The sequence below is a fragment of the Orycteropus afer genome, unplaced genomic scaffold, assembly GCF_000298275.1.
Source record: "Orycteropus afer afer isolate SDZICR_OR568_19922 unplaced genomic scaffold, OryAfe1.0 scaffold00298, whole genome shotgun sequence".
Classification (NCBI taxonomy): Eukaryota; Metazoa; Chordata; class Mammalia; order Tubulidentata; family Orycteropodidae; genus Orycteropus; species Orycteropus afer.
In genome coordinates this window covers 3,388,742-3,401,274 of record NW_006921885.1, presented here as the reverse complement: position 1 = coordinate 3,401,274, position 12,533 = coordinate 3,388,742, and positions in this window count along the sequence as shown.

The following is a 12,533-nucleotide window of genomic DNA, read 5'->3' as shown; positions in this document are numbered from 1 at the left end:
ACTGCTAAAAGAACTAACAGATCTGTCCTGGATAAAGTGCATCCAGAATGCTCCTTGGAAGCAAGAATGGCCAGATTTCGTCTCACCTATTTTGGTCAGGTTGTAAGAAGGGACCATTCCTTGGAGAAGGATGTCATGCTTGGTAGGGTGGAGGGTCGATGAAAGACGGGGAGGCCTTCAACGAGATAGATTGACACGGTGGCTGTGATGATGGGCTCAAGTATAGCAGGGATTGTGGGGCTGGCGCGGGATCGGCAGTTTTGTTCTGCTGTGCATGGGGTCACGATGAGTCAGAAACAACTCGATGGTACTTAACAACAACAACAACATAAGAAAGGCAAGACTGAGCTAAGAGATGGAGGATGGAACACACAGGATATGTGACTGTGTTGAGGAGTAAATGGGAAGGAAGGCCTGCCAAGCAGATAAAATAATACATGCAAAGCCTTGTGGTAGGTGAAAGCAGGGCACATTCAAGAGCCAATAGAAGGCCTTTCTGGCTAGAGTATTGTGGTGGTTAAGTTTGTATGTCAAGTTGTCTAGGCCTGGTTGAGTGGCTGGGCAGCTGGATGTAGTATTTCCAGTGATGAGACTGGTAATCAGCTCCATGGTGGAATCTACTGGGAGCAGCTGAGTAGCTGTTTAGGGATGTAGTCTGCTTCCCGTATATAAGAAACAACTTTGGGAATGGTCTCTAGCTTATGGCATGCTTTGACCTTGCATGAAACTGTGTCGTTGTTCAGCAGCCTGCCATGCTCTGCCGACCTTGGGACTTACAATGGACTTGAATTAATGGCCTGCCTTGTGGTTTGGTAAAATCAGGACTGTGCTATTTTATTTCTCAACCTTGGGCTTGTTAGCCTCAGCAGCCAGTAGCTGCCTGAGTGAAGAGGTGCCTTTAGCTTCAGAGGGCCGGGAACAAGAGGCAGAACTGAAGCCCAAGGTCAAGGGGCTTTCACACAGCCCCTAGAGCCTGGCACTTTGAACTCGGACTTCTAGGCTCCCAAACTGTAAGAGAATAAACTTCTATTTGTAAAGGCCATCCCATTTGTGGTATTTCTGTTAGAGTGGCACTAGGTAACCAGAACAGGTATCAAGAGCAAGAGGTAGCCTGGAGGAATAGTTGACATCAGACCAAGCAAACCTTGTAGGCATCTTAAGAATACTGGGATTTTGTTCTCTGTCTTTAAATCAAGGATGGAGTTGGGAGAAGTGAGGGAACTTAACATTCTAAAAAGATCTCCTTTGGCTGCAGTGTAGAGAACAGGTTTGAGAAATTCCAGGAAGCAAGTTAGCAGGCTTACTCTAGCCTAGCTAAGAGATGACAATAGCTTTAATAGAAGGATGGTGGAGATAAAGAGAAATAAATAGGTTTGAAATGAGTCTATAAAGCAAAATCAACAGAACCTGGAGATGGATTGGATATAGGTAGAAAGGGATAGGGAAGTGTCAAGAATAGCTTTCTGGTTTACACACCTGGGTAGATAATGATGCAATTCACTGAGCTAAAGAATGCATCCAGGATTAAGATGTTTTATACATACATATGTATATATATGTATATATATTTGTGTGTGTGTGTGTATATATACACATACATAAATATATATATATACACACATACATATATATATATATGTATGTGTTGTTGTTGTTGTTGTTATGTGCCGTCGAGTCGGACCCGACTCATAGCGACCCCTCCTTGGGTTTCCGAGGCAGTATCACTACGGAAGTAGGATTGCCCAACCTTCCTTCCGAGGAGTGGCTGGTGGGTTTGAACCACCAGCCTTCTGGTTAGCAGTCAAGTGCCTTAGCCACTATGCTACCAGAGCTCCCATATATATGTATGTATGTATATTTACCCACTCATATATTTGCCTCTTTAGGGAGCCAATATTCATCAATATCTGGTATGTAGCAGATACTTTGAATAATAACAAAGGTGGTTACTATAAACTCTAATAAGTTAAGTGCACAAATGCCTATTTTGATCAGTTATCATACTTACAGCTGCAATCAGTAGAAAACTTAAGTCAAAATTGCTCAAGCAATGAGAAAATTTGTAAGTTCTAAAATGGGAGCTCTGGTGGAATAGTGCATAAGGCATTTGACTGCTAACCAGAAGGTTGGCAGTTCAAAATCACCAGTCTCTTTGCAAAAGGAAGACTGTGCAATCTGCTTCTGTAAAGATTTACTGCCTTGGAAACCCAAAGGGGGTCACTATGAGTTGGAATCAACTTGGTGGTAGTGAGCTTGGTTTTTGGAATAAAAGTAGGAGGATACAATCCTGACACACACCTTTCCTGATTTTAAACCATGCTGTATCCTCTGTTTGAATGATTGTTTCTTGATCTGTGTACAGGCTCCTCATGAGCTCAGTTAAGTGTCCTGGAATTCCCATTCTTCTCAATGTTGTCCATAATTTGTTATGATCCACACAATCGAATGTTTTTGCAAAGTCAATAATACACAGTAAACATCTTTCTGGTATTCATTGCTTTCACCTAAGATCCATCTAGGAGCTCTGGTAGCATAGTGCCTAAGGCACTTGACTGCTAACCACTCCTCAGAAAGAAGATTGGGTAATCTACTTCCTTAGTGATACCGCCTTGGAAACCCAAGGAGGGGTCACTATGAATCAAGTCTGGCTCAATGGCACATAACAACAACAATAACAACAAGATCCATCTGACATCAGCAATGATATCCCTTGTTCCATGTCCTCTTCTGAATCCAGCTTGCATTTCTGCAAGTTCCTTGTCAATATACTGCCGCAACCATTTTTGCAAAATTTACTTGCATGTAATATTACCGATATTTTTGGTAATTTCTGCATTCTGTTGGATCACTTTTGTCTGGAGTAGGCACAAATATGGATCTCTTTCAGTTGGTTGGCCAGGTTCCTGTCTTCCAAATGTCTTGGCATAAATGAGTGAGTGCCTCCAATACTGTATCTGTTTGCTCAGCAGTGGATATTCTGTCAATTCCTGGAGCCTGTTTATCACCAATTCTTTTAGTGCAGGTTGGACTTCTTCCTTCAATACCATCAGTTCTTGATCATATGCTCTCTCATGAAATGGTTGAACATCAAGCAATTCTTTTTGGTACAGTGCTTCTGTGTATTCCTTCCATCTTCTTTGGATGTTTCCTGCATCATTCACTATTTTACCCATGTTGTTGTTGTTGTTGTTATGTGCCGTCGAGTCGGCCCCGACTCATAGCGACCCCTCCTTGGGTTTCCTAGGCAGTATCACTACGGAAGTAGATTGCCCCATCTTCCTTCCGAGGAGTGGCTGGTGGGTTTGAACCGCCAGCCTTCTGGTTAGCAGTCAAGTGCCTGAGCCACTATGCTACCAGAGCTCCTATTTTACCCATAGAATCCTTCAATATTGTAACTCAAGGATTGAATTTTTCTTCAGTTATTTCAGCTTGGGAAATGCCGAGCATGTTCTTTCCTTTTGATTTTCTAACTCCAGGTCTATGCACACTTCATTATAATATGTAACACTTTGTCTTCTCCAGTGTCCCTTTGAAATCTCTGTTCCACTCTTTTACTTCATTATTTCTTCCATTTACTGTAGCTCCTCTCCATGCAAGAGCAAGTTTCAATTTCTTCTGACATCCAATTTGATTTTTCTTCCTTTCCTGTCTTTCTAATGACCTTTTGCTTACTTATTCAATCTCTATGTTGAGCAAATGATGTGAGAAGCTGAGCTACATGGAGAAGAATGTTCCATCAGGATTGGAGGAAGACTCATTAACAACCTGTGATATGCAGATGACAGAACATTGCTTGCTGAAAGTGAAGATAATTTGAAGCACTTAGTGATGAAGATCAGAGACTACAGTCTTCTGTATGGATTATACCTCAATATAAACAAAACAAAAAATTATCATTGGAGCAACAAGCAACATCAGGATAAAAAGAGAAAAGATTAAAATTATCAAGGATTTCATTTTACTTGCATCCATAATCAACGTCCATAGGAGCAGAAATGAAGAAATCACACACATTGCATTGGGCAATCTGTTGCAAAAGAACTCTTTAAAGTTTTAAAGAGCAAAGATGTATTTGAAGAGTAAAGTGTGCCTGACCCAAGCCATGGTATTTTCAATAGCCTCATATGCATGTGTGAGCTGGATATTGAATAAAGAAGACCAAAGGGTTGGTGCATTTGAATTGTAGTGTCGGTGAAGAATATTGAATGCACTATGGACTAACGAACAACCAGAATGCTCCTCAGAAGTAAGAATGGCCAGATTTCCTCTCTTGTGCTTTGGTCATGTTGTCAGAAGGGACCAATCCCTGGAGAAGGACATCATGCTTGGTAAAGTGGAAGGTCAGGGAAAAAGAAGACGACCCTCAATAAGATGGATTTAAGCAGTGGCTGCTACAGTGGGCTCAAGCATAGCGATGATTGTGAGGGTGCGCAATACTGGGTATTGTTTTGTTCTGTTGTACATAAGGTTGCCATGAATTGGAATTTACTTGACAGCACCTAACAACAACAACAAAATGGAGAGCTCTAAGTTGGTTGATTTAGTGGCCCTGAGGGCATCAAAAATGCTTTCCAGTCTACTTTTGTCACTTGGTTTACTTTTCCCTGACTACAATCATTTAGGGTTACAAGATAGTTATGCCAGTTCCAAGCACAGACAACCATTGCAATGATCAGCAGCATAATGACTACTTGTTTCCATACCTCTTTTTCAAAGCTATGAAACCATTTTTCAGAAGTTCCTCAATAGGTCCCTCCTCACATCTTATGTAATACTGTCTTAGGAGAGGTACAGACTAGTATATGGGATTGGAGGGGAAGACATCACCTTATTATTGACTGAAATGTTTCCAAGCCTGGGAATGTTTTTGTTGCTCTGAAGACAGAACTTGAAGTCTGAGGTTACAGCATCACTTAAAAGAATTCTAGCAGAAATCCATCTTCTCCAATTGTTCTTGTGATTTCAGGCATCCGCATAGTTTCCCTGAATTCCACCAAAGGAATATAAATACTGTTTCTTATTGTTTGTAAGCTTCGCTGAACTGAAAGAAGAATGGTTGAATAGTGTTTTGCATAAAATACTAGAAATATTTGTTACTTAGCTGTGGCTCAATCCAAGCCTGACCTGTTTCTGTCATTACCGCTGGAATAGTTCTCCAGCTCTCACCAGATTTTGAGTTGTCAGGATAATAATTTATCCATCTTGTTGTCAGATTCACAGCTAGTTTGCCTGACTCTAGGGGAATCTAAATGACTATCACCACACATGGTGTACAACTCATGTTTTAAATGCATTTAATTCCAGATATTCTCCTCCTCCACACCCTATATTCAAAGTTTTAGCAAACTATTGTTGAAATGTGTTGAAAATCCACCACCCACCAAAGATCATTTTTACTTTTGTTTTCTTTAAATGCTCACTAAATAGACTGGCAATGATCACTGACCACAGTGACTAATTCTGTCTCCTCAGTCTCTCGCCCCAGAGTCTCCTGTAATTCCTCATTCCTTCCATCCTCACTTTCCCAGCCACTCTCTCAAATCATCCCTTCAAAAGAGTCTTGGTTTCCCAGTATGGTATATAACCTTTGTATTTTACAAACTGCCAATTTCGAAGCTTCTCACTTTAAATATAAATCTCCAGATTTGCTTTATGCCAACCTGAAGTTACTTGCATGTTTGTTAATTCATCCCCTGTAGCTTCTTCCTCTTACAATGGGCCCTTTTCAAGATTTTAAGTACAAGCATTAAATTACCCTTCTGATTTATTCTTTTCCTCCTCCTCCAAGGAATGCTTGGAAAGGAATCCAATTGTGGGCAGATGTTAAGTCTTTCTCAAAAGCATTCTATGTCAAATAACAAGCATCCGGTTGTAGTTCAAATAAAATACTAATCGTGATTTACATGATAAGCCAGAGTGGTAATTACATGGCTTTGAAAGCATATCATAATGACTTTTTACAGTTGCACTTATACTCTATTATTCTCCCTTTCTCCTTCTCCAGTCAGTGCTTCTAATTACACTACCCCAGCCAAATACACTAAAATTTGATTTACAGCAAAACGCTTGAGATGGTGAAACACTCTGGTGACCGTAAGCAACCAAACAGGATTTGGTAAGTAATGCAGAGTCTTACAACAGTAACCCCAGGACTTTTTGGCCTCACCCTCAAAACCTACACATAATTGCCAGTGAATCAATCCATCAAAGTATATTTAGCAAATATCTGCTACTTATTGTTAGCTGCTGTGGAGTAGGCCCTGATTCGTGGTGATTCCAGTAGAGCAAAATACTGCTTGGTGTTGTGCCAACCCCACAATTGGCTGTGGATCAGATCATTGTGATCCATAGGATTTTCACTGGCTGATTTTCAGACGTAGATCTCCAGGCCTTTCTTCCGAGTCTTAGTCTGGAGGCTCTACTGAAACCTGCTCAGCATCATAGCAAAAAGTAAGCTTCCACAGACAGATGAGTGGTGGTGGCACAAGACATGTGTTTTCTGGGAATCAGGTCTCCTGAATGGAAGGTGAGAGCTCTACCACCGGATCGCCACTGTTTAAAGTGGAACTATCTAGATACACAACTTATTATTATCCCTAGATGTTCTCATATCTGTCATTACATACAATCAGACCAGCGTAGAACCAACGAACAGGACAAAAATTTGTGCTTTCCCCCCTGACACCATAAAATTGATTTTATTATGACCTTTTATCACTTCCTTTTATCTTTCCTTGAAGGATGTTATAAGAAATGGAATTACAAAACTTGTGATTCTACTTGCTGCTAGGTATGGTTGAAGACACCGTTCATTACTTTATACAGGATCTTTCTTATGAGGATTCCACGGATACAGTTCTCTTTAATTTCAATATCAAAAGTAGTAACTCCTCTCCTGAGCAACTTTTTTCTTTATTCTTCTTTCTTTTTCAGTCTTTTAATCTCTGTGAATCATGTCAGTAACTATGTTTCCCTTTTTACATTGGTTAGACATGTCTTGTAATGGAGACTTGTGTGTTGCTATAATGCTAAACAGATTTCAGAGGGCTTCCAAACTAAGATGGACTAGAAGAAAGGCTTGATGGTCTACTTCTGAGAATCAGCCAAGGCAAACCCTGTGGGTAACAATGCTCCATTGTTCATAAGACCACAATGCAATGGGGGCTGACTCAAAGGCAGCCAACATCAACAGCAACAACTAGAAAGTTCAGATCTTAATGTTGCAGCACAGCTCAAATAAGCATCTACTTGGGATCAGTATGTGTTCTGGGTTCACTCTTTACTCCATCCTATCTTCCCCAATGCTCACTTTATACTGTCCCAATAACTTCACTAATTTATTTTTTAACAAAAGAGAAATGCAGTTCTAGCTGACATTATTGATAATGGTATTGGATATTGGGCAAATGGCCTTCTGTGACATAATTTGGGGGCTTGTGATCTTCCATCTTCTTGACCTAGCATCCTCTAGGGCCTCCAATATATTACAAGCAGTTGGAACATGGAGGGAGAGAGAGTAAAGGATAGTGTAGCCTTTTTTTTTTTTTTTTTTTTAAGGGCTAGGCCTAGAAATGCTGTGCACCACTGCTGTTAATGTTCCAGAATGCAGTAATACGGTCATACTAGATTGTCAGGGGAGCCGAGGATTGTGATCCACCATTGCATCGGGGAATGATGGGAAATGGGTATGATGAATAACTAGCCAATATTGGCCACATAGCATGAAAAGTAAGGCAAAAAGGAAACAACTTACTCATAGTCCCTAAATTATTTGTGCTAATAGAATGATCATTAGTTAATGAAGCAGTAAGTCATAGAACCATTGGGGTCTCTCTTTGTGACAACTTTCCCTTTTGTCACTTTCATTTTTTTTCTGTCACTACCTTTGTTCAGGTCTTTTCTACCTCATACTGTGCCTGCTTAAATGTCTATCTTCCTGGCTTCTGGTAGGGACTATTTTCTGAATATATCTCAAGCAGTTTGGCTTATATACTTTATTAGTTACTTAGTGTTGTTGTTGTTAGGTGCTATCAAGCTGCCTCTGACTTACAGTGACCCTATGTACAATAGAACGTAACAAAGCTTTGCCCTGGGTCATCCTCACGATCTTTGTTAGACTTGAGCCCTTCATTGCAGCCACTTGTCAATCCATCTTGTTGAGGTTCTTCCCCTTTTTTGCTGACCTTCTACTTTACTCTTCACCAAGCACGGTATCCTTCTCAAGGGATTGGTCTCTTCTGACAACGTGAACAAAGTGCTTGGAGATAAAGTCTGGCCATTTTCGCTTCTAAGGAGCATTCTGGCTGTACTTCTTCCAAGACAGATGTGTTCGTCTTTCTGGCCGTCCATGGTATTTTCAGTATTCTTTGTCAACACCAAAATACACCTTCCTCTTCAATCTTCCTTATTCATTGTCCAGCTTTCACATACTGCCTTAAAAAGTCACCCTAATACTCAGTGACTTAAAACAACAATAATAATTTATTTGCATCTGTCTTGGTATCTGTGTGTTAAAAATTTGAGGTGCTGAAGAGCAACTTAGTTAGGTGATTTTGGCTGGAGTTCTTTAATAAGGTTGCACTGAGATACCTGGCGGGTCTGCAGTCATCTGTAAACTTGCCTGAGGCTAGTTGATCTACTTTCAAGGTGGTTTGCTCACATAGATGGCAAGTTGGTGATGGCTATTGGCTGGGGGTCTCTCCACATGGACCTTTGTTCAGGGTTGCTTGAATGGCCTCATGACGTTGTGGTTGGTTTCTTCCAGAATGAGCAATTTAGGAGATAAGGTATAAGCCACTAGAAGCCACAATGCCCTTTATGACCTTGCTTTAGAAATCCTGCACCATGACATCTGCTGTACTTTATAGTTCAAAGAGAGTAGCCCTGATTTGTTTAATGAAGGAAAGACTGCACAAGAAAATGAATATCAGGTGACAATAATTATTGGGGAATAATTTGTAGGCTGGCCACCACAACAAATTCTTTGCAGTTGGAATACATTCCTCAACTTCTCAAAATTCTTTTCCACCTCCAATGCTCAGATAAAAGCTCATTCCTTCCATGAAGTCTGCCCTGATCATTCAACAACAAGCATTCCTATTAAAACTCTTACTGTACTTACCACATATATGGCCTTTATTCATTATCTTTTATTGCTTATATATTTTGCCTCAAGATTCACGAGAGATGTTGCTTTATACTTTTCTTTGGTTTCTACTTGTCTTTAGATTTGGTTTCAGAGTAATGCTGGCCTCATAAAGTGAGTTGGGAAATATTTTCTCTTCTTTTTTCTGGGACACATTTTCTAGAATAGACATGATTTCTTTTTTAAATACAGAATTAACCGGGGAAAACATCTGTGCCTGGAGATTTTTGAGGAAGATTTTTTATCAGGAAATCGATTTCTTTAATAGCTATGGGACTGTTTGGATTATCTATTTCATCTTAGATGAGTTTTACTATTAGTGCTTGAAAAGATTTTCTCTATTATTTTTCTGTTTTCCATTTAATTGATGTCTGCTCTGAATTATGCTATTTCTTCTATATGTTTAGGTTTATTTTTCTCTTTTTCTAATTTCTTAAATTAGCAGCTTAGATTATTGATTTAAGATTTTTCTTCTTAGTAGCATTTATTATTATAATTTTCCTTGCAAGTCTTGTTTTGTACTTACAAATTTTTAAATGTTGTATTTTCAATTTTTTTTTGGTTAAAAATATTGTCTCATTTCCTCTGAGACTTCTTGTTTAAATCATGAATCATTTTGAAGTGTGTTGTGGTTAAAGTATTTGGCTGCTACCCAAAAGGTCAACAGTTCAAACTCACTAGCTACTCCATGGGAGAAAGATGAGACAGTCTGCTTCCTTAAAGATTTACAGCCTTGGAAACCCTATAGGGCAGTTAAACTCTGTCCTATAAAGCCACTAAACCAAACCACTGCCATCGAGTTGATTCTGACTCATAGCAACCACCATTGGGCTTCCAAGGCAGGAAATCGTTACGGAGGTAGATTGCCCCATCTTCCTTCTGTGGAGTGGCTAGTGGGTTTGAACTGCCAACCTTCTGGCTACCAGTCAAATGCATTAGGCATTGTACACTAGAGTTCCTTAAGGATCACTATAAGTTGGAATCAATTCAATGGCTGTATGTTTTTTGGTTTGGTTTTATTTAATTTCCAAATGTTTGGAGGCTTTCTTGTTATTGTTAATTTATTTTTTTAATACGTTTTTCTGTCTTCTTAGCTTTATCCTGGACAAATGTTGCCCTTTTGATCTGACAAAGTTGATTGTTCTATTGAGTGTGTATCTTGCTGGTATTATTGTTCGCCTTATAGGCATGTCTATCATTTAGTTAAAAGTTGAGCCATGGGTATAAGTTCAGTTCCAGGCTGAAGGCTTTCTAAGATCTGTAGTCTCAGGAGTTTTACCAATCTCTATCAGACCAGTAAGCATGTATTTTTTTTTTAATTTTTTAAAATATTATTCCACATTTTTCTCCCACCAAGCCTTCCTATTGTGATCCCTTTCAGAGCAATCACAGTGGTAGCTGGGCACCATCTAGTTCTTCTGGTCTCAGGATCATGGAGGCTGAGATTCACTTGATACATTAGTTCTGTGGACTAACTGTTTCCTTGCACCTTTGATTTTCTTCAATCTTCTTTGCTCTGGATAGGGAGAAACTAATAGTTGTACCTTAGATAGCTGCTCACAAGCTTTCAAGATCCCAGTTGCTACTCACCAAAGTAGCACGTAGAACATGGTTTTCATGGACTATGTTTTACGAATCACCTTAGTGATTGGCAGAAATTAGTTACTAATTTTAGTCTAATTTCATTATGGTTAGAGAACATACATTGTATAATTTTAATTCTAAACTTTTTAATGTTTGATTTATGAACTAGGATATGACTTACAGTGGTAATGTGTCATGTGCACATGGAAAAAAATATGTATTTTCTATGTTTAATGAGTGTTCTATATATGTCAATTTGTTTCAGCTGATGATATTTTTGATTCTTCCATATTCTTACTATTTATAAGTTTATTAGGTTGCTTAATTATAGAGAGAGAAATGTTGAGATGTCCAACTATAATTTTAGATTTGGCCATTTTTCCTTTCAGTTCTGTCAGTGTTTGTTTTATATATCTTGAAACTATGTTACTAGATGCACATACATTTAGGATTGTTGTGTACTCATGGAGGAGTCAGCCACAGGGATCCAGATGAAGAGAGGGAACCCAGGCCACACCCCACAAGTGGCAAGGTAGGAAAGCAGGAAAAGGACAGAAAAGGCGAGGGAGACTGGACAGTGTGAGGAGTCAGCCACAGGGATCCAGGTGAGGAGAGGGAACCCAGAAAACAAAAATCTTCACAGCTGGACCAATAAGCAGCATCACGATAAATGGAGAATAGATTGAGGTTGTCAAAAAATTCACATTGCTTGGTTCTACAATCAACAGCAATGGAAGCAGCAGTCAGGACATTAGATGACGTGTAGCACTGGGCAGGTTGGCCAAGAGGGAACTCTTTCAAGTGCTGAGGAGCAAGGATGTCTCCTTGAGGACTAAGGCACACCTGATACAAGCCATGATATTTTCAATCACCTCGTATGCATGTGAGAGCTAGACAATGAATAAGAAAGACCGAAGAAAATTTGATGCTTTTGAGTTGTGGTGCTGGTGAAGAATGCTGAAAGTACCATGGACTTCTTAAAGAACTGACAGATCTGTCCTGGAGGAAGTGCAGCCAAAATGCTCCTTGGAAGTGAGAATGGCCAGACTTTGTTTCATCTACTTTGGTCATGTTGTCAGAAGGGACCATTCCCTGGAGAAGGATGTCATGCTTGGTAGGGTGGAGGGTAGATGAAAGAGGGGGAGACCTTCAATGAGATGGATTGACACAGTGGCTGTGACAATGGGCTCAGGTATAGCAAGGATCATGGAGCTGGTGTGGGATCGGGCAGTGTTTCGTTCTGCTGTGCATGGGGTCGCTATGAGTTGGAAATGACTCAACGACACCTAACAACAACATGTATTCATTTTGAATTGACTCTTTTATCATTATGTAATGTACTTCTTTATCCCAAATAATTTTCTTTTCTCTGAGTTTACTTTATCTGATATTAATGTATCATTCCAGATCTGTTTTGATTAGTATTTAAATTTTTTTTTCATTTTTTACTTTTCATGTATCTATGTCATTATATTTGCAGTGAATTTCTTGTAGATAGTACATAGTTTGGTCATGATAAGTATACATTCTGACAACCTCTACTCTATATTTTATATTTTTGGACCATTTATATTTGATGTAAGGAGCTCTGGTGGCACAGTGCCTAAGGTGTTTGACTACTAACTAGAAGGATGGCGGTTCAAACCCACCAGCCACGCCACAGAACGAAGACAGTGCAATCTACTTCTGTAAAGATTTACTGCCTCAGAAACCCAATGGGGGTCATTATGATTCTGAATTGATTCAATGACAGTGGGTTTGGTTTTACATTTGATGTGATTATTTATATGTTTCATTTGTCTAT